The sequence below is a fragment of the Macaca thibetana genome, chromosome 4, assembly GCF_024542745.1.
Source record: "Macaca thibetana thibetana isolate TM-01 chromosome 4, ASM2454274v1, whole genome shotgun sequence".
Classification (NCBI taxonomy): domain Eukaryota; kingdom Metazoa; phylum Chordata; class Mammalia; order Primates; family Cercopithecidae; genus Macaca; species Macaca thibetana.
In genome coordinates, this window is record NC_065581.1 from 50,960,581 (window position 1) to 50,983,255 (window position 22,675).

The 22,675-nt window shown below is 34.7% G+C and overlaps 1 long non-coding RNA gene across 4 annotated transcripts in view; it reads right to left on the minus strand.

Moving 5' to 3' along the window:
- LOC126951950 (uncharacterized) overlaps positions 1 to 22,675 on the minus strand; it is a 168,079-nt gene that overhangs the window by 42,092 nt on the left and 103,312 nt on the right. For all 4 annotated transcript variants that reach the window (XR_007724744.1, XR_007724746.1, XR_007724743.1 and 1 more), the window contains exon 2: positions 12,776 to 12,893. This is a non-coding gene — a long non-coding RNA (uncharacterized LOC126951950). The remainder of the gene's footprint in view (positions 1 to 12,775; positions 12,894 to 22,675) is intronic.

Here is a 22,675-nt window from a genome sequence, read left to right on the forward strand (position 1 = left end):
TTCTGACTTTTTAATGATCGTCATTCTAACTGGTATAAGATGGCATCTCATTGTGGTTTTGATTTGCATTTCTCTAATGACCAGTGATAATGAGCTTTTTTTCATATGATTTTTGGCCACATAAATGTCATCTTTTGAGAAGCGTCTGTTCATATCCTTCACCCACTTTTTGATTAGATTGTCTGTTTTTTTTCCTTGTCAATTTGATTAAGTTCCTCGTAGATTCTGGATATTAGCCCTTTGTCAGATGGATAGATTGCAAAAATTTTCTCCCATTCTGTAAGTTGCCTGTTGACTCTGATGATAGTTTCTTTTGCTGTGCATAAGCTCTTTAGTTTATTATATCCCATTTGTCAATTTTGGCTTTTGTTGCCATTGCTTTGCTGTTTTAGTTATGAAGCCTTTGCCCATGCCTATGTTCTGCATGGTATTGCCTAGGTTTTCTTCTAGGGTTTTTATGGTTTTAGGTCTTATATTTAAGTCTTTAACCCATCTGAGTTAATTTTTTATAATGTGTAAGGAAGGGGTCCAGTTTCAGTTTTCTGCATATGGCTAACTGGTTTTCCCAACACCATTTATGAAATAGGGAATCCTTTCCCCATTTCTTGTTTGTTTAAGTTTTGTTAAAGATCAGATGGTTGTCAATGTGTGGTGTTATTTCTGAGGCCTCTGTTCTGTTCCATTGGTCTATATGCTTTGGTACCAGTATCATGCTGTTTTGGCTACTGTAGCCTTGTAGTATAGTTTGAAGTCAGGTAGCATGATGCTATGTTCTTTTTGCTTAGGATTGTCTTGGCTATATGGGCTCTTTTTTGGTTCAATATGAAATTTAAAGCACTTTTTTTTTTTTCTAATACTGTGAAGAAAGTCAATGGTTGCTTGATGGAGATAACATTGAATCTATAAATTACCTGGGGCAATATGGCCATTTTTCACAACATTGATTCTTCCTATCAGAATGTTTTTCTATTTGTTTGTGTCCTCTCTTATTTCCTTGAGCAGTGGTTTGTAATTGTCCTTGAAGAAGTCCTTCACATCTCTTGCAAGTTGTATTCCTAGGTATTTTATTCTCTTTGCAGCAATTGTGAATGGGAGTTCACTCATGATTTGGCTCTCTGTTTATCTATTATTGGTGTATAGGAATGCTTGTGATTTTTGCACAATGCTTTTGTATCCTGAGACTTTGCTGAAGTTGCTTATCAGCTTATGGAAATTTTGGGCTGAGACGATGGGTTTTACTAAATACACAATCATGTCATCTGCAAACAGAGACAATTTGACTTCCTCTCTTCCTATTTGAATACCCTTTATTTCTTTCTCTTTCCTGATTGCCCTGGACAGACCTTCCAACACTATGTTGAATAGGAATGGAGAGAGAGGGCATCCTTGTCTTGTGCTGGTTTTCAAAGGGAATGCTTCCAGGTTTTGCCCACTCAGTATGATATTTTTATAGGGAAGACAGAGGTAATGGAGGCAAAGGCTCATGAACTCAAGAATAAGATAACTACCAATTTGAAAACAGGAACTAGAACTAAGTAGAGATTTGCTCTCTCCTACAAAAGGTGAGTGCAAAAATGTCCATTATAAGAAGGACAAAAAGGATTGGAGCAGTCTAGCCCCTGTGAACTCAAGATAAAAGGAGAGAAGGTCAAAACCAAAATTGAGAGGAACACAGTAAGGAAATAAAAACAGAAAATGGGGTTTTATATTGTTGAAAAGGTTTTCCTAATCTCTCCCTCATTTTAGGAGCATGAAAAGTATAATTTCATATAAAAATTAGCAACAGAAATGATCAAGGTTACATTCCATGTAAATTTATATTACGAAAAAAAGAGGAAGAAGCAAACCAAAATTCTTATAGAAAATAAAAATATACAAATGAGATTTGCTGACAAACAGAACAAATTATATTTTAAAGAAAACTAAAAGAGCTTAAGATTTTAATAGCAAATATAAAAGAATAATATAAATCAGAATTAGAAAAATTTAGAAAAGAGAATACAAAACGGTGTTACTAATAACAAATAAGAGAGAGTCATTTTAGAAAGGAAGACCAAACTATACAGAACACATGAGTTAATAACTACAACAGCTTACATTTTAAGGAAAATACAAGAAGAAAATAAATGAAATCCAAAATCAACTGAAAAATAATATTATTTGGAAGTAAACTACAAACCTGATAATTTTGACCTAGACAAACAGCACCTTAAAAAATTAATAAACATTAAGGAAAAAAGTTTCTTTGTGCATTTAGATAAAAAGAATACCTAATTTATTTATTTATTTTTAAATCTTGACAACAAAATTTTATTGTTTGGTTACGTCAAAAAAAATTTTTTTAAATTGTTAGGCAGTTAAGTCTGACTTATTAATTTAAACTATGTCAATATTAATTAAAACACTTTGCAAGCAAATACATATTCCTAAACAAGCAAAATTTTAAGGCACTTAATTAAGAAGACATGTTTGCCACAAAGATATACTTCTCTTTAAAGAGTACATACTAATATAGAAATAAAATTTCCGACAAGAAATTATATGTTAAATATCAACCATAATTGCTCGATTTAACATGATAATAATCAGATATACAAATATTTTATGAAGCTTTAAGTGTGTACTTACATTCTTTTTGACATAAATATTTTAAATTTTAACTTTTATTTTAGATACAGGGCTTACATGTACAGTTTTGTTACATGGGAATAGTCTGTGAGGCTGAGGTTTGGCGTACTGATCCCATCACCCAGGTAGTAAGCATAGTGTGCAATAGGTAGTTTTTCAACACACACCCCCCTCCCTCCCTACTCACTCTACTGGTCCATAGTGTCTATTGTTCCCATATTTATCTCCATGTGTTTACAATGTTTAGCTCCCACTTATAAGCGAAAATTTGTGGTATTTGGTTTCCTGTTTCTACATTAATTCGCTTAAGATAATGGCCTACAGTTGTATCCATGTTGTCACAAAGAACATAATTTCATTCTTTTTATGGCTGCGTTAATATTCCATGGTGTATATGTATCATATTTACTTTATCCAACCTACCAACCTACCATTTATCGGCTTCTGGATTGATTCCATATCTTTGATATTGTGAATAGCACAATGATGACCCTAGGAGACTGCATGTGTATTTTTGGTAGAATGATTTATTTTCTTTTGGGTTTACACCCAGCAATGGGATTGCTGGGTTGAATGGTAGTTCTATGTTCTTTGAGAAATCTCCAAATTTCCTTCCACAGTGGTTGGATTAATTTACAGTTCCACCAACAGTGTACAAGCATTCCCTTTTCTCTGTAGCCTCACCAGTATCTGGTTTTTGTTTTGTTTTGTTTTGTTTTGGTGGTGGCGGGGGGGTGGTGCTTTTTTTCTAATAATAGCAATTCTGACTGGTGTGAGTTGCTATGTCATCATGGTTTTGATTTGCATTTCTCTGATGATTAGTGATGCTAAGCATTTTTTGATGTTTGCTAGCCACTTGTATGTCTTCTTTTGAGAAGCGTCTTTTCATATCTTTGCCTATTTTAAATGGGATTTTTTTTTTGCTTGTTGATTTATTTAAGTTCCTTATAGATTCTGGTTATTACAGCTTTTTTGGATGTATACTTTGCAAAGATCTTCTTCTCTGTAAGTTGTCTGTATACTCTGATGATAGTTTATTTTGCCGTGCAGAAGCTTTTGAGTTTAATTAGATCCCAGTTGTCAATTTTTTGTTTTGTTGCAATTGCTTTTGAGGAGTTAGTCAAATTCTTTCCTAAGGCCAATGTCAAGATTATTGCCTAGGTTGTCTTCTAGGATTTTTATAGTTTGAGGTCTTATATTTAAATCTTTAATCCATTCTGAGATTATTTTTGTATATGGTGAAAGGTAGGAGTTCAGCTTCAATCATCTGCATATGGCTAGATGGTTACCCTGGCATTGTTTCTTGAATAGGGAGTTCTTTCCTCATTGCTTGTTTTTGTCAGCCTTGTTGAAGACCAGATAGTTGCAGGGGTACAGCTTTATTTCTGAGTTTTCTATTCTGTTCCATTGGCCTATATGTCTGTTTTTGTACCTGTACCATGCTGCTTTGGTTACTGTAGCTTTATAGTATAGTTTGAAGTCAGGTAGTGTGATACCTCCAGTTTTGTTCTTTTTGCTTAGGATTGCTTTGGCTATCTGAGCCCTATTTTGTTTCCATATAAATTTTGGAATACTTTTTCCTAATTCTGTGAAGAATGACATTGGTAGTTTGATAGGAATAGTACTGAAACTGTAAATTGCTTTGGGTAGTAAGGTTATTTTAACAATATTGATTCTTACTGTTCATGAGCATGGAACATTTTTCCATTGATTTGTGTTGTCTAATTTCTTTCAGCAATATATTGTAGTTCTCCTTGTAGATATATATCACCTCCTTGGTTAGCTGTATTCCTGGGCATTTTATTTTCTTTGTAAAGTAATACCTAATTTATAAGAAAAAGAAAATTACATTATCACAAGAATTTTTAACATTTTATCTCAGAAAACTAGATAAACATTTAAATATTCAAGAAAATGTTGTACAGAAAAAGGATTTTACAATCAGTAAAACAGATTTTTAAGTGTAAAGGTGGCACAGACAAACTGCTATTAGGTAAGAACTCAGGGAACTCACATTATTCCTGATACCAGAGAACATACTTCAGGTAACCAAACAATTAGAGAGATGTTAACATAGGACTAGCCATGAATATTAAATACATAGTTAACTGTAAATATAGACCTACAGCTACATAAGAGCTAAGAGGTAAGAGTATAGTGTGCAATGACTACAGCTCTGACAGTCAGATATAGTAAAACTGAAAAATACCGGGAAGAATGGGAATAATACTCCTGCCATATTGGCAGTACATTTTGTAATTATGAGTAATTATGGAATATTCTGAACCTATCATCTCTCTATACTTGAGAACTAAGATCATTACCGTGGAAGTAAGAGAATGAAGATGCAGTACTATGAGATAAAAATTTATACTCCTGAATTTGGATTGGAAGTATTGACATTAAATTAAAAAAAAAAACTTATTAGAAAAAAGGTCTATTTCCAGTTTGAAAGTCAAATGTACAATTTGAGCCTGGAATATTTTATCCTATCAGATAGTAGGAACACTATTGATGACTCCTGGAGAACTTAGGGATCAACTTGAAAAAGGCTCCTACTGACCAAATACGGGAGATTTTGAACTTCAGTAATGATAAAAATTGCAGTGGATTGGAATCAAATAAGATGTTTAAATCCATGCTTATAATAATGTTTTTAAAAATGGCCATCTTTGGTAGAGAAGACAGGGAACCCATTTATTCCCTTGAAGTCTGGAAAATAATTAATTGTAAATTTTGCCTTCCCAATTTAAACCATCACATAGGGTAACCAAACAGTAGCTTAGGACAAGTATGCTTTTGTAAAAGGATTCTCACTGATGAAAGAAAAATAAATGATAGAATTATAATATCACCATTTTAAATCCCCAATGAATAGATATAAACATTAATGGCTGCTAACATCATAAAACAAGAAAACTAGGCTCCTTTTTACTTTCCTATTTTTGTCAAGTGTCACCTATATTTGGGTCCAAAAGATTAAACCTGAGTCTAAAACAGCTTCAAGATCTCACAACCAAACTGGGAAAAATACAGACAGGAACATGTTAAACTGCATGATGAGTATATGATCAATTCATATTTTTGGAATCTGTACAGGAAATTCAGCATGGGTTTTTCAACAATTTAGTAAAACAAAAGGTTGGTAAGGAAACTGAACATCAAGAGATTTCAAAGATCCTATTTTTTTTTTAACTTGGCATGACTATAACACCTGGGAGGTGCCTTTTGATAAAAAAATTATTTAAAAAATGCAAACAAGTAAATACTATGTAAGTCAGAATACTGGCTGCCTATAGGAGAAGGTAGTGGCTTGTGACTGGGATAGGGCACAGGTATTCTAGGGTAGATTACAAAGTTATATTACTTGACCTGATGATGTTTACAGGGGTGTTTATGTTATAATAACTCATTAGGTTATATAATTATTTAGCGTTTTTCTTTTTCCCTGAATCTGTGTTATTTATTTGTTTTTTATTTTGAGACAAGGTCTCACTCTGTCACCCAGGCGGGAGTGCAGTGGCGAGATCTCCGCTCACCGAAACCTCTGCTTTCCAGGCTTAAGCTATCCTCCCACCTCAGCCTCTCCCGTAGCTGGAAGCACAGCTGCATGCCACCACACCAGGCTAATTTTTGTATATTTTGTAAAGACGGAGTTTTTGCCATATTGCTCAGGCTTGTCTCGAACTTCTGAGCTCAAGCAATCTGCCAGCCTCAGCCTCCCAATGTGCTGGGATTACAGGTGTAAGCCAGCATGCCTGGCCTATGTCTTAATTTGCAATGGAAATTTAGTAAGTATGAATAATGAAGAAATAAAAAATATGAACAGACAAAAAAGAAGAAAAGAGATTGAATCAGTAATCAAAGGCCTCTTAAAAATAAGAGCCCAGGAACAGTTGACTTCACTGGTGAATTTTAACAAACATTTAAATAAGAATTAATGCCAGTAATTCTTAAACTTTTATAAAGATTTAAAGAGGAGAAAGTACTTCCAAACTCATTCTATGAAGAGAGCACTACCCCGATACCAAAGCCAAAGACACTACAAGTTAAAAAACAAAATTGGAAAGAAAAAAATGAATTGTCTATGTTTACAGATGACCTGATTGTATACATAGAAAACCTGAAAGACTCCACCAAAAAACTACTAAATTAAAACTAATACATGAATTTGATAAAATCGTAGAATAAAACATCAACATATAAAAGCCAGTTGCGTTACAATGCGCTATCAATGAAATATCCATAAAAGAAATTAAGAAAACAATCTCATTTACAATAGCATAAATAAAAACAAAATATATAGGAGTAAACTTAGCCAAGGAAGTGAAGATTTGTACACTTGAAACTATAAAACATTGATGAAATAAACTGAAGACACAAATACATGGAAAGATATTTTATGTTTATATATTGGAAAAAAATAATATTTTAAAAATGTCCATAGTTCCCTAAATAATCTACAGATTTGATGTAATCCTTACCAAAATTTCAATAGCTTTTTACAAAGAAGTAGAAAACACAATCCTAAAATTTGTATGGAATCACAAAAGCCCCAGAAAAGCCAAAAAAATCTTAGAAAGAAAAACAAACATGGAAGCATCACACTTCCTAATTTAAAATGATATTGCAAAGCTATTATATCAAAACAGTATGGTATTAACATAAAAACAGACACATAGACCCATGAAACATAATAGATCCAAGAAATAAACTCACACATACAGTCTACTGATCTTTAACAAAGGTACCAAGAATACAAAATGGGGAAAGAATGGTCTCTTTAATAAATAGTGTTGGGAAACTCGATATCGTTGTGCAAAAGAATAAAACTGGAACTTTATCTTACACCAAACACAAAAGAGTCAACTCAAAATAACTTAAGGATTAAATATAAGATATGAAATTCTAAAACATTCAGAAGGAGACATAAGAAAAGACCTCCTTGATATTGACTCTTCTTGTCAACAATTTTTTTGATATGATCTCAAAAGCACAGCAACAAAAGAAAAAATAAATAAGTAGAACTATATCAAACTCAAAAGCTTCTATACTGACAGGGAGATAATCAATAAAATGAAAAGACAACCTACAGAATCAAAGAAAAAATTTTCAAACCATATATCTAATAAGGAGTTAATATTCAAAACATATAAAAACTCATAGAACTCAGTAGCACAAAAAGAAATAATCAAATTAACAAATGGGCAAATGACCTGAATACACATTTTTACAAAGAAGAGATACTAATAAATAATGAGTATATAAAATGTGCTCAACATAACTAATCATGAGGGAAATGCAAATCAAAATCACAAGGAGGTATCATCTCTGTTAAGACGGCTATTACAAAACAAACAAACATTCAACCAAAAGTCTTGGCAAAGATGTAGAGAAAAGGGAATCCTTGTACACTGTTGGTTGTGATGTAAGTTGGCATAACCAGTATAAAAAAACAGAATGAAGTTTCCCTCAAAAAACTGAAAATAGAACTATCATATGACTCAGCAATCCTACCTCTGCGTATTTATTCAAATAAATTGAAATCAGTATTTCCAAAAGATATCTGCACTTTATGTTCATTGCAGCAATATTCACAACAGTTAAGATATGGAAGTAACCTCAATGTTTATGAATCATGAATAAATAAAGTGAGGTATGTACATGCAATGGAATATTATTCAGCCTTAAAAATAAGAAAATCCTGCCGTTTACAACAACATGGTTGGGCCTGGATAATATAATGCTAAGTAAAATAAGACAGATATTGAAAGACAAATTATATTGTATGTACTTACTTGAATGCGGAACCTAAAATGGTCAAATTCACATAAATAGAGAGTAGAATGATGGTTACCAGGAGGTTAGGAAAGGGGCAAATTGGGAGAAGCTACTCAAAGGATACAATGTTTCAGTTATGCACCATGAGTAAGTCCTGGAGATCTAAAGTATTGTACGGTGACTCCAGGTAATAATACTGTACTATATACTTTAAATTTGAAAAGAGAGTAAATCTTAAGTGTTCTCGCCACACATATAGAAACAAAAATACAGTAAATACAAAAATAAATATAGGACTATATTAATAAATTTATACAATATGAAAATATTTGTAAAAGATACAAATAACCTAAATCAACACAAGAAAAAAATAGTAAAATAGCTATTATATTACAGGAAGGAGTATATAGAATACATAGAATCATCTTTAATATTAGCAAATCAAATCTAGTAGTTATATTCAAAGGATAGTATACTATGATCAAGTCCTGTTTATCATAGAAATGTAACATCAGATTAAAATTTATAACTCAAAAAATGTAACTGACCATATTAACAGATTTAAAATGTAAGATCATATGATTCTCTCAATAGATACAGAATAAGAATTTTACAAATTTCAATATCAATTGTTGATGAAAACTCCTAGCACACTAGTGTTATCAGAAGACTTCCTGAATCTGTTAAACAGTGCTTACAAAAGACCTACACTGTTATGAAATGGTGTAAGTCAGTGTGACCTTCTACAACCCAAGACTAGAAACAAAAGCAAAGATACTCCTTGTTATCAGTTATATTAAATATTCCACTGGAGTTCCTAAACAATGTGACAAAGATTAAAATACGTAAGAAATATACATATTGGAAAGGAAGAGATTTTGTGGTCATATATGAGATCATATATGCATAAAATTCCAAGGGCTCTCAAAAATCTGTTAGATGTAATAAGAGAATTTAACAATGGGCACAGGATACAAGGTCAACATATAAATATCAATTATATATCTAATACAAGAAACACACAATTACAAAATGAAATAAAAAATATTTCTAGCAGTGCCAAAAGCTTAATATATTTATTAACAAATTTATCAATCAAAAAAGATGGGTAATCCCTCTAAAGAGATGGGCAAAATCAAGTGTTTGTAAAGACATGGAGTAGAAACTTTCATGCTAATATAAAATGGCACATTTCCCTGTGAAAATACTTTGGAAATGTCTTACAAAATTAAACATATACACACCATACAATCCAACTATTCCACTCTTAAGTATTTACCCCAAAGAAATAAAGGCATAACTTGGCACGAAGATTTGTACACAAATATTTATCCCGGAAAACTGCTGGGGCAAATTATATAATATCTAATTGTGTAGAAAAATGTGACATACTCATGGATTAGAAACCTCAATTAGATGGCAATTCTTCAAAACTGATCTATGGTTTCAATACAATGCCTATAAAGTCAAAGCATATAATTTTTACAGAAATTGCCAAGCAGATTCTAAGATAATTTAGAAAATACAAAGAACCTACAATGACCAAAACGATTGCGAAAAAGAAGAACAAAATTGAAGAATTCTCACTACCCCATTTCAGGCTTAGTATAAGCATAAAATTTGCATCATGATAGATATATACATCAGTAGAACAGAACAGACAATAGATCCAGAAATAAACCTACACATGTAAGGTCAGTTCATTTCAATAAATATGCCAATGTATTATTGAGGAGAAAGATAATCTTTTAAAATAATGGGGCTAGAAAAGTGGGATAATTTTTTTGGAAAATAAATAAATAAATTTTGACCTTCACTTTGCACCACACAGAAATAACTCAAAATCAATTCTAGACCTGCAGTCACAAGCTAAAAGTACACATCTTCTAGAAGGAAATATAAGGAAAAGTATTAATAAAATTGGGTAGGTAAGGATATCTTGCATAGGACATAAAACACACAAACTATAATGTAAATAATAATATAAGGTACTTCATCAAAATTAAAAACTTCCTCCCTTCAAAAGACACCATTCAGAAAATGAGAAGTCAAGCACACTAGTAAAAATATTGTCTATATATGTATCAGTCAAAGCACTCGTATTCAAATTATATAAAAAATTTCTCCAATTCTATAATATAAAGACAAATAACCCAATTTTAAAAAAAAGTAATCGATACTTGAATAGATATTTCACAAAAGACAACATAGAAATGGCAACATGAAAAGACAACATGAAATTGTGCTCGGCCGGGCGCGGTGGCTCAAGCCTGTAATCCCAGCACTTTGGGAGGCTGAGACGGGTGGATCACGAGGTCAGGAGATCGAGACCATCCTGGATAACACGGTGAAACCCCGTCTCTACTAAGAAATACAAAAAACTAGCCGGGCGAGGTGGCGGGTGCCTGTAGTCCCAGCTACTCGGGAGGCTGAGGCAGGAGAATGGCGTGAACCCGGGAGGCGGAGCTTGCAGTGAGCTGAGATCCGGCCACTGCACTCCAGCCTGGGCTACAGAGCGAGACTCCGTCTCAAAAAAAAAAAAAAAAAAAAAAAAAAAAAAAAAAAAGAAATTGTGCTCAACATCACTAGTAATCAGGCATAAGCAAATGAAAACCAAAATAAGATACTATTACACAACACTCAGGATGGTTAAAAATAGAGAGAGAGAGACAAAATGAAGTGTTTGTAAAGACATGGAGCAATGGAAACTCTCATGCTAATATAAAATGACACAATTAGAAGAGTTTGGAAAACTTTTGCAAAATTAAAAATATAGTTACTACACAATTCAACAATTCCCCTTTTAAGTATTTATCCCCCCAAAATAAAGGAGATAACTTGGCACAAAAATTTGTCCACAAATGTTTATAACAGCTTTATTAATAATAACCCTTAACTGGAAACATGTTAAATGTACATTAACAAGTGAATGGATAAACAAATTTTGGCATAATCCTAGGACAAAATATTATTCAGCAATAAAGAGTAATGAGCTACTGATACCCACAATGGCTTGGATCAATCTAAAAAATGTTGTGAGGAAAAGAAGGTAGATGAAAGAGAATGCATACTGTATGATTCCATCTACATTGACTTCTAGTACAAGAGAAATGAATCAATGGGGACAAAAAGCAGACTGCAGGTTTCCTGAGGCAAGAGGTTGGGGAACTGATGGCAAATAGATATGAGAAAATTTTTTATGGTGATGGAAATATCTTACTGATTGTACAGTTAACACGACATTGATCATGTTGATGACCAGAAAGGTGCACACATTGGTCAAAACTTAAAGTCTATATTTTATATGGCTACATTCATTTTGTGGGTTTACTTTAATACATTCTAATTTTAGAAAATCAGTAGCCCAGGCCAGGCGTGGTAGCTCACGCCTGTAATCCCAGCACTTTGGGAGGCCGATGAGGGCAGATCACCAGGTCAGGAGATTGAGACCATCCTGGCTAACACGGTGAAACCCTGTCTTTACTAAAAATCCAAAAATTAGCCAGGCGTGGTGGCGGGTGCCTGTGGTCCCAGCTACTTGGGTGGCTGAGGCAGGAGAATGGCATGAACCTGGGAGGCCGAGCTTGCAGTGAGCCAAGATGACTTTACTGTACTCCAGCCTGGGCAACAGAGTGAGACTCTGTCTCACCAAAAAAAAAAAAAAAAAAAAAAAAAGAAAAAAAAAGTAGCCCAACCAAGTAATAAGAGAATAATGCACCTTTGCAATTGTTAACTCCCTTGGTATCACTGTTACGCCTTTCAGTAATATGGTCAGAATCATCACAAATACATTAAATGAAACTGTGCTGCTTAATCTGTTCTACAGGAACGCCATTACTGAAAATTCCAGGACAAGGATAAGGTCAAACCAATTATGGTGGCTTTTGGAATTGTTTTGAGTTCTTAGATGTGTGGAAACACGTTGCTTTCATTTCTTGCTTTGGTTCGTACTGCCACCCCAAGGAATAAAGTTCTACTCAGCTCAATAGAGATCCTGAATAGAGGAAAAAATGAGTTGAATAACTTAATAAACAGCCAAGAATTATCAGACAATTGAGAACAATTGTCATATATCAGAGAAAAACAAGGAATAAAGAAAAATTTAAATGACTCAGCAAACAAAAATAATTTTAATTGTACTTTTAAAATAAATTTCAATTATAATTAAAAGATACTCAAAAACATGTTTCATTAACAAAAACAGAATAGGACCTGGCGCAGTCGCTCATACCCATAATTACAGCACTTTGGGAGGTCAACGCGGGAGGACAGCTTGAGTCCAGGAGTTTGAGACCAGCCTGAACAGAAGAGGGAGAACCTGTCTCCACCAACACTACACAGATTAGACAGATATGGTGCTACTCACCTGTAGTCTCAGCTACTCAGGAGGCTGAAGTGGGAGAATCACTTGAACCCAGGAGGCAGAGGGTACAGTAACACAAGATTGTGCCACTGCACTCTAGTCTAGGCAACGGAGTGAGACCCTGTCTCAAAAACAAAAACAAAACAAATATAGAATAGTGTCCTATGTAAAATGCACAATCAGAACACACAGCAAAGATCATGGCAATTGTAAAACAGAAAGTCAAATAAAAAAATTACATTCAAGTTTGGAATATATTTAAGAAATTATCTCATTTATTTAGTGATTCATTCATTCATTTAGTATTTACTAGACAACTAGTTTTTGCTGGTCTTGACCTTGTACTATAAATAATGTAGTGAAATACACAAATAATGAAACAGTGCATATGGGACTTATAATTCTGGGAATCCATGGAAACAAATAGACAATTTAATGTATAACATGGGGTCAAAAAGTGATAAGGACTATGAAGAAAACTAAAACAGGAAAAGGAAATAGAACAAGAAGAAAGCGTTAATTCAAATAAACTCCGTTAGATGAATTAATATATAAGAAGAAACCTACTAGTCATATGAAGTCTAGAGAAGGTGTTTGTTGCATCATAATCACATTTCAAGAGGGAAAAAACAATTCTTGTCACCGAACCAACCAGAAGGTCAATGTGGCTAGAAGAGAACAAGCTAAGGAGACAATGGTGGGAGGGAAAGACAGACAGAAAAGCAAGGTATTGAAAAGATTTGTGTTTTCTTATTAGTGTGATGGAGAATCCTTGGAGCAGAGAGTCATGGACTGTGTGTGTATGTGTGTATGTGTGTGTGCGCGCGTATTTCAATTGGTATTTTAGATTCAAGAGATACATGTGCAGGTTTGTTACCTGGGTATATTGTGTGATGCTGAGGTTTATGGTATAAATGATCTCTTTACCCAGGTACCGAGGATAGTAGCCGATAGTTTGTCAACCCTTCCCCTGCTTGCTTCCCCAGCTTCTAGTAGTCCCCAGTTTCTATTTTGTCATGTTTATGAACATAACTGCCCAATGTTTAGCTCTCACTTATAAGTAAGAACATGTAATATTTGATTTTCTGTTCTTGTGTTAATTTGCTTAGGATAATGGCCTCTAGCTGTATCCATGTTGCTGCAAAGGACAAGATTTCATTCTTTATTATGGTTGCATAGCATTCCTTGGTATATATGCACCACATTTTTAAAAAAGTCTCATCCACCATTGATGGGCACCTAGATTGATTCCATGTCTTTCAAATTGTGAATAGTGTTGCAATGAACATGTGAGTGCATGTTTCTTTTTTGTAGAATGTTTTGTTTTCTTTTGAATATATATCCAGTAATGGGATTGCTGGGTTGAATGGTGTTCTAAGTTCTTCGAAAAATCTCCAAACTAATTTTTATAGTAGTTGGAACAATTTACATTCTCACCAACAGTGTATGAGCATTCCCTTTTCTCTGCAGCTTCACCAGCATATGTTGTTTTTTGACTTTTACAAAATAGCTATTCTGACTGTCATGAGATTGTATTTAATTGGGGTTTTGATTCATATTTCTCTGATGACTAGTGATAATGAGCATTTGCTCATATGTTTGTTGACTGCTTGTATGTCTTCTTTCAAAGGTATCTGTTCAGGTCTTTTGCCCACATTTTAATGGGTTTGTTTTTTTTTTTGTTCAATTGTTTAAGTTCGTTATAGATTCTAGATATTATGCCTTTGTAGGATGCATAGTTTGCAAATATTTTCTCCCATTCTATAGGCTGTTTACTATGTTGATAGTTTCTTCTACTGTGCAGAAGCTGTTTAGTTTAATTAGGTCCCACTTGCCAATATTGGTTTGGCTACAATTGCTTTTCAGGACTGAGTTATAAATTCTTTCACAAGGCCAAGGTTCACAAAAAATGGTGTTTTCCAGGTTTTCTTCTGGAATTCTTGTAGTTTGAGGTTTTAAATTTAAATATTTAATCCATTTAGGGTCAATTTTTATATCTAGTGAAAGGTATGTCTCCAGTTTCATTCCTCTGCATATGACTAGCCACGTATTAGGATCCCCATTGCTTATTTTTGTTGACTATGTTGAAGATCATATGACTGTAGGTGTGTGGCTTTATTTCTGGGTTGTTTATACTTGTTCCATGGTATAGAGACAGTCTATATATTTTTTTTTTTTGTACCAGTGCCATGCTGTTTTGGTTACTGTATCTTTATAGTACAGTTTGAAGTCAGTCAGGTATTATAATGCCTCCAACTTTGTTCTTTTTGCATGGGATTTCTTTTGCTATTTGGGCTTTTTTTTTGTTTCCATAAGAATTTTAGAATCATTTTTCCAAATTCCATGAAAATGTCATTTGAAGTTGTATAGGAATTGCATTGAATCTGTACATTGCTTTGGGCAGTACAGCTATTTTAACAATGTTGGTTATTTGTATTCATGAGCATGAATTTTTTAAAATTTATTTTTGTCATCAGTGATTCATTTTAGTAATGTTTTGTAGTTCTTCTTGTATAGATCTTCAACTCCTTGGTTAGACACGTTCTTAGGTATTTTATTCTCTTTGTGGCTATTGTAACTGGGGTTGTTTTCTTGATTTTCTTGATTTGTCTCTAAGCTCAATCATTATTGGCATATAAAATGCTCTTGATTTGTGTACACTGATTTTGTATCTTGAAACTTTACTTAAATCATTTATCAGTTCCAGGGGTCTCCTGACAGAGTCTTTAGGGTTTTCTAGGTAGAGAATCATATCATCAGTGAAGAGAGATAGTTTCACTTTTTATTTTCCTATTTGGATACCTTTTATTTTTCCCATTGCCTGACTGCTCTGGTTAGGTCTTTCAGTACTATGTTGAATGGGAGTGGTGAGAGTGGATATCCTTTGTCTTATTCTAGTTATCAAGGGGCATGCTTACAGATTTGCCCATTCAGTATGAGGTTGGCTGTGAGTTTGTCATAGATGGGTCTTATTATTTGATTATTATACCTTTGATGCCTCATTTCTTGAGGGGTTTTGTATTAGTTAGAGTTCTCTAAAGCAACAGAACTAATAGGATATATGTATATATTAGAAGAAGTTTATTAAGGAGAATTGACCGACACGATCACATGGTGAAGTCCCACAACAGGCCCTCCGCAAGCTGAGGAGAAAGAAAGCCAGTAGTGGTCCAGTCAGAGTCCTAAAACATCAAAAGTAGGAAAGCCTATGGTGCAGACTTTAGTCTGTGGCTGAAGGCCTGAGAGCCCCTGGAAAACCACTGGTGTAAAAGTTCAAGACCCTAAAAGCCAAAGAACCTGGAGTCTGACATTCAAAGGCAGGAAGCATCCAGCATAGGAGAAAGATGAAGGCCAGAAGACTCAGCAATTCAGCTCATCTCACCTTCTTCTGCTTGCTTTTTCTAGCCACCCTGGCAGCCGATTGGATGGTGCCCACCCAGATTGAGGGTGGATCTGCCTCTCCCTGTTCTCTGACTCAAATATTAATCTTCCCTGGCAATACCCTCATAGATACACCCAGAAATAATACTTTGCATCCTTCAATCCAATCAAGCTGACACTTAATATTAACCATCAACAGTTTTTATCAAGAAAAGATATTGGATTTCATCAAAAGCTTTTTCTGCATATATTGAAGTGATCATATTGTTTTCATTTTTAGTTTTGTTTATGTAGTGAGTCAAATTTATTGATTTTCATATGTTGAACCAACCTTGCCGCCCAGGAATGAAACCTACTTGATCATGGTAAATTAACTTTTAGATGTGCTGTTGAATTCGGTTTGCTAGTATTTTGTTGAGGATTTTTGCATCTATGTTCATTAGGGATATTGATCTGTAGTTTTCTTTCCTTGTTGTGTCTTTGCCAGATTGGGTATCAGAGTGATGCTGGCTTCATAGAATGAGTTACCAAGGAGTGCCTCCTCCTCAAATTTTTGGAAAAGTTTCAGTAGAATTGTTACCACCTCTTCTTTGTACATCTGATAGAACTTGGCTGTGTGAATCCATCTGGTCCAGAGCTTTTTTGGTTGGCATGTTTTTTATTACTGATTAAATTTTAGACCTTGATATTAATCTATTCAGTGTTTTAATTTCTTAATTTCTTCTTGATTCAATCTTAGGATATAGTGTGTTTCTAGAAATTTATTCTTTTCCTCTAGATTTTCTAGTTTATGTAATAGAGGTGTTCATAATAGACTCTGAGGGTGTTTTGTATTTCAGTGGGATCAGTTGTGTCATTTCTGACAGTGCTTATTTGGATCTTCTCTTTTTTTTTCTTTGTTAATCTAACTAGTGGTCTATTGATCTTGATTGTCTTTTCAAAGAATCAACTTTTGGTTTCATTGATTTTTTGTATGGGTTTTGGGTCTCAATTTTGTTCAGCTTCACTCTGATTTTAGTTTTCTTCTTCTAACGTTCTTGTTGTTCTTGTTGTTCTAGTTCCTCTAAATGTGTTGTTATATAATTAATTTGATATCTTTCTAGCTTTTGGGGTAGGTATGTAGCACCCAAAAGACAGCAGAGGTTATAGTGCTTCCTGTTAACATTGTTTTTGCTGCATTACAGAGATTTTGATATGTTGTGTCTCTGTTTTTATTTACTTTAAACAATTTTTGATTGCTGGTTTATGTTTAAAAGATACCTCATTATACAGAATTGACAGTAGGTGAGCAAGAGCTGAAATGTTATGACCAATTAGAAGGTTATTGCAGTCATCTCGGTGACAATTATGGTGACTATGGCTCCGGTGTTAGCAATAGGATAAGTGTGACATAGATAAGTGATGCCAGTCTTTTAAATGTAGAGATACCATAGATCAGATGTAGAATATGAGAAAACAAAGAATACTATTTATACTTGTTAATTAAACAGTAAGGTTAAACTTGTGTTACTGTTGGTATTAGGGAAAATCGTAAGTGAAACTGCTAGCAGAAATGATACTTGTTTTGGATATATGTGGAATGTAACTATTAGATATTTAGGGGGACAAAAATAGAAAACTTATGTAAAGGAAAGTAATTAAGGAAACAAATACATAGACAGAAAGAGAGGCAAAACACATGGAGAACCAATCCTCAAAACCTAGCATTTAACTCATTGAAGTTCCAAGATAATATCAGCCACATTATTATGATAGTCATTAATGCTAATCAAGAGACATTTCAGGCATTCTGCTTTCTAAGAACTTTGTTAGAGTTTCACTTCCTGGCCTCCTTTAAGTTCAGTAGGGGATGTAACCAGCTCAGGCAAGAGTATTGCTAACAGAAGTGAAAGGCGTTATTGCGACACATTTAATTTCTGGTGAAAACCATCCAGTGACTTCTTTTCTTCCCCTAGCCATGGCAACTGGCCAAATCTCTGCTGCTGACTGCTCCTGCAGTCTTGTTCTCAGTGACAGTAAACAATGCTACCTTCTCTTGTGATTGATCCATGATGGACATGGAGTAACACTGAGAATAAAACCTATGTTGTTTTAGGACACTGATATTTGGAACTTATTCTCGCTACTACAGAATAAACTCTTCTATTCTGACCTAACCAAATATTACTAAAAAAGAGAACAAAAAAGACATTTTTGGACTCATAGTGGCTCAGCTATTTTATTTCCTATGCATCTGTTCTTAAGACATTACTCAAAAATATACTCCAGGGAAATGAGAGAGTAAACCACAAAAGAGGATGACGAGATCTAGAAAAATGTAACTCTATCTCAGCAAAATAAAAAAGGGAAGTTTCAGTATGGGCAGGAGAACAGAAGGCAAAGGAAAAGAGGACTCTGCGCTGGGCATGGTGGCTCACACCTCTAATCCCAGCACTTTGGGAGGCTGAGACAGGCAGATCGCGAGGTCAGGAGTTCGAGACCATCCTGACCAACATGGTGAAATCCCATCTCTACTAAAAATACAAAAGTTAGCTGGGTGTGGTGGTGCACACCTGTAATTCCAGCTACTCAGAAGGCTGAGGCAGGAGAATCACTTGAACACAGGAAGCGGAGATTGCAGTGAGCCAAGATCACACCACTGTACTCCAGCCTGGTGACAGAGTGAGACTCCATCTAAAAAAAATTAATAAGGAAAAGGGGACTCTGGGAAAAGAGGGTACTATATCAAATAGAATATTATTGACTTATTAGAGGAACTGAGAAATATGACAAAGAAAAAAGTGTGTTAAAAAGGAGGAGTGTAATAGAAACACTACGGATATTGTTTGGCTCTGTGTCCCCACCCAAATCTCATCTCGAATTGTAATTCCCGTATGTCTAGGGAGGGACGTGTAACCCTCACGTGTCAAAGGAGGGAGGTTACTGGATCGTGAGGGTGGTTCCCCTATGCTGTTCTCATGATAGTGAGTTCTCACGAGATCTGATCGTTTTATAAGGCAGTTTTCTCTGCTTTTGCTCACTTCTCTCTCCTGCTGCTTCGTGAAAAAGGTGTTCGCTTCGCCTTTGCCTTCAGCCATAATTGTAAGTTTCCTGAGGACTCCCTAGCCATGTGAAATTGTGAGTCAATTAAACCTCTTTCCATTATAAATTACCCAGTCTCAGGGAAATTCTTCATAGCAGTGTGAAAACTCACTAATGCAACTACCCACTCACCCCGTCTTCCAAAAACCTATGCAAATCAGGATTCAAAGATGTCTCAAGCAGGAGTTCAAGACCAGCCTGGCCAATGTGGCAAAATTCCGTCTCTACAAAAAATGTAAAAAATTAGCGTGGTCTGGTGGTCCGCACCTGTAATCCCAGCTACTCAGGAGCCTGAAGCAGGAGAACTGCTTGAACCCAGGAGGAGGAGGTTGAAGTGAGCTGAGATCACACCACCGCACTACAGCCTGAGTGACAGAGTGAGACTCCCGTCTCAAAAGAAAATAAGTAAATAAACAAAAAATAAAATAAAAAGATGACTCAAGGGTTCCAAAACTCAAAGGGAAGTGGACAATTTCAGCGAGAAGAATTCATGAAATCTATCAACAGAATGAGTAGGAAGTTGAAAGTTGCTGGTAATAAGATAAAAATGTAAATTTTAGAACATTTAATATATATTAATTAAAAATTTCCACACACTGGTATAAATCACTTATGATTATTTTTCATCAATTATTTATGATTATTTATTTTCTCATCACAATAGTCCTATGAAATCTGTTTTAAAAAGTCACATAATTAATAAGTGTCAAAGTTATCATTTAAATTCTAAGAGTAGTTACATGTCAAATACTTTTTACTTTGGAATTAGAAATACGAACACAAACACAAGAAAAGGTATGGTTTTAATACGAACATTTATTCTGAGTAATATGGAGGTGATAAAACTAGAAATATAAAAAATAAATATGCACTCAGTACATGTTATTTGCTCTGCAGAGAACACTTTACAAAATCATAATAGAAATTCTGATTATTGTTCAATTATAAAATTGCCCCATGATTTACCAAAGTCTAAATTTTAATTATGGACTTAAATTTAAATGCTAGCAGTCTATGAATATGTAAACACTTGTTACAAAATGAGGGTAAACAAATCAATTAGCAACATGCACTCTTCATGTACTTGCTGGGGAACTTGGTTGTCCATATGGAACAAAAATAAGTCCAAATAAAATTGGACTTAAAAGAGATGAAGATAAAGTGGATTAAGTATTTAAATATAAACAAGCAAAACTTTGTAATATTTAGAAGAAAATAAAGAAGACTATTATGACCCTATGTTACGAAATTATTTCTTAGCTAAGGTACCAAACGCACACATGATGAAGGAAAGGGTGCTTAATTTGCCCACAGTAAAATCAGAAACATTTGCACACTAAACAATACCCGAAAAAAAGATGAAAAAACAAATCACAAGAAGAGGTATTTGCAATGCAAATAATTATTGAAGAATTAGAATATAGAGTAAACAATTTTAACAAATCAATAAACCCATAGAATATTGGGGAAAGAATATAAGCAGCAATTCACAAGACAAAAGCATAAATGGCAAAGAATAAATGAAAAAAAGTATTTTGTTTGCCTTTTGTGTGTGTGTGTGTGTGTGTGTGTGTGTGTGTGTGTGATAAAGAGAAAGAAGTTAAAGTAGTGAGCTCACACTTCAGCTTTGAGGAACTTTTATCTAATAGAAGATACCTCTTGTGAAATTTATACTGTGTGTAAAGTATCTGACCTATAGATAAAAATGTACAGAGCTCACTTCTCCTTTCCAAACTGGGAATAATAATGGCATCTATATATAACAGCTTGCTTCCCTGGGAAACAGTTTTCCAGAAGGAGTTTACTATGCAGGAGATTTATTGAAGAGTGCCCTTGGAATCAACACCTATGAAAAAGAGTGGGGAGAAAGCAGGAGTGAGCAGAAGAAGGCGGCAAGTGACACAGATTTAAGGTTAAATTTGACCAAGCTAGAACGGTTTTACAGAACTCTCTAAAGTTCGGCTGAAATTACTGTAACTTTTTATGCGGGCATTAAACAGTTATTAAATGAGAGTTATCTTGGGAAAAGACAAGGCCTTGGATGAGGCAACTGTCTACAGCTGAGTCAATTACTGTAGGAGCTGACAGCCGAAGACTCCTGCCTACTGCTATATTTCTTTCACCATGGGCAACAAGTCCCTCCTAGAAAGGAGAATTGGGTGGCACATTACATCTACCTCGTAAGATTGTGGTCGCCAGGAGAGAGAGACAGAGAGAGAAAGAGAGAAAGGGGAGAGAGATTATAAAAAGTATTGGTTTATAGTCAGGACTATATAAGTGTTGGCTATTAATATTAAGCAAGTAGGCAACCTCATATGAAATGTAATGTCTCTATTAAAGGAAAAGATGAGCCTATAGAAAAATTGGGAGCGGAGAAAGAGGTTAGAGTGAACATTTGTTATCATAACATCCTTGGATAATATTCCTCTTCTTTTTAGGAATTGCTACTCTCCCATTCCAACCATGTAGTTCCAGAAGAGCTGTGAACCAATACACCCCATACTCTCCAGTAACTCCTGCACAGAGAGGGCGCTGACTTTCCTTGGGCTGAGGAGAGAACAGCTTCTTCTAATACTGAGCCTTGTCTGATTTGCATGTGATACAGTGTGAACCATTTTGTATGGAACTTCATTTCCCAATTCTTACCTGGGAACTTTCATTGTGGAAAGAAAGGGAAAATTCCTTTCTCTCTAACAGTCAAAAAGCTGGTAGGTTATGAATTCGATAAAGTTTGGTAAATTTACAGTTTGAGTCCTAGAAAGACATAGTCATCATCATTCAATGTGGCTGAAAAATTGGTTAAAGAGAAAACACAACCCAGGATGCTGAAGAGCATGCTACCTACCAATTCCAGGCAGTAACGTTCTAAGGACTGGGAAACTAAAGTCATCTGGTATCTGAGTCTTTCCAGGTCGAATATATGAATCCATAAGCCCCCTAACTTACCTTCTCATCCTCCCTGAGGACTTCTGCTCAACCGGTTTGCAGTTGCACTTGCAGTTTGAGGTATTAACACTAGAGGTCTCTCCCTACTCATGAGCCTTTATCCCCCGCAGACAAGGCTTTGCCTCTCACACCCCAGCCTGCTGTTCTTATGTTTAACCTAATCTGCTATATCTATCCCAAATGTTAACCATGCTAAGATTGGAAAATGCCCAAGAGAAAGAGTCCTGAAACCTAAAATCCTTGACTTTCTTGCTGGAGTCATGACACATTCCGTGATAGACACACAAAAAGGAAACTTCACAAACAATAACAACAAACAAGCCACCACCATCAATTCTATTAATCTGCTCCCACTAAATCCAAAAGAGAGTCACTAAGGCTGGTTGGACCCAATGATGTCACAAAGACTCCTTTCGTCGGGAAATCACATATCTAGAGTAATAGCACACTAAGTGACCACCTTAGCTCCTTGTGCCATAATCTATGATGTTAAGA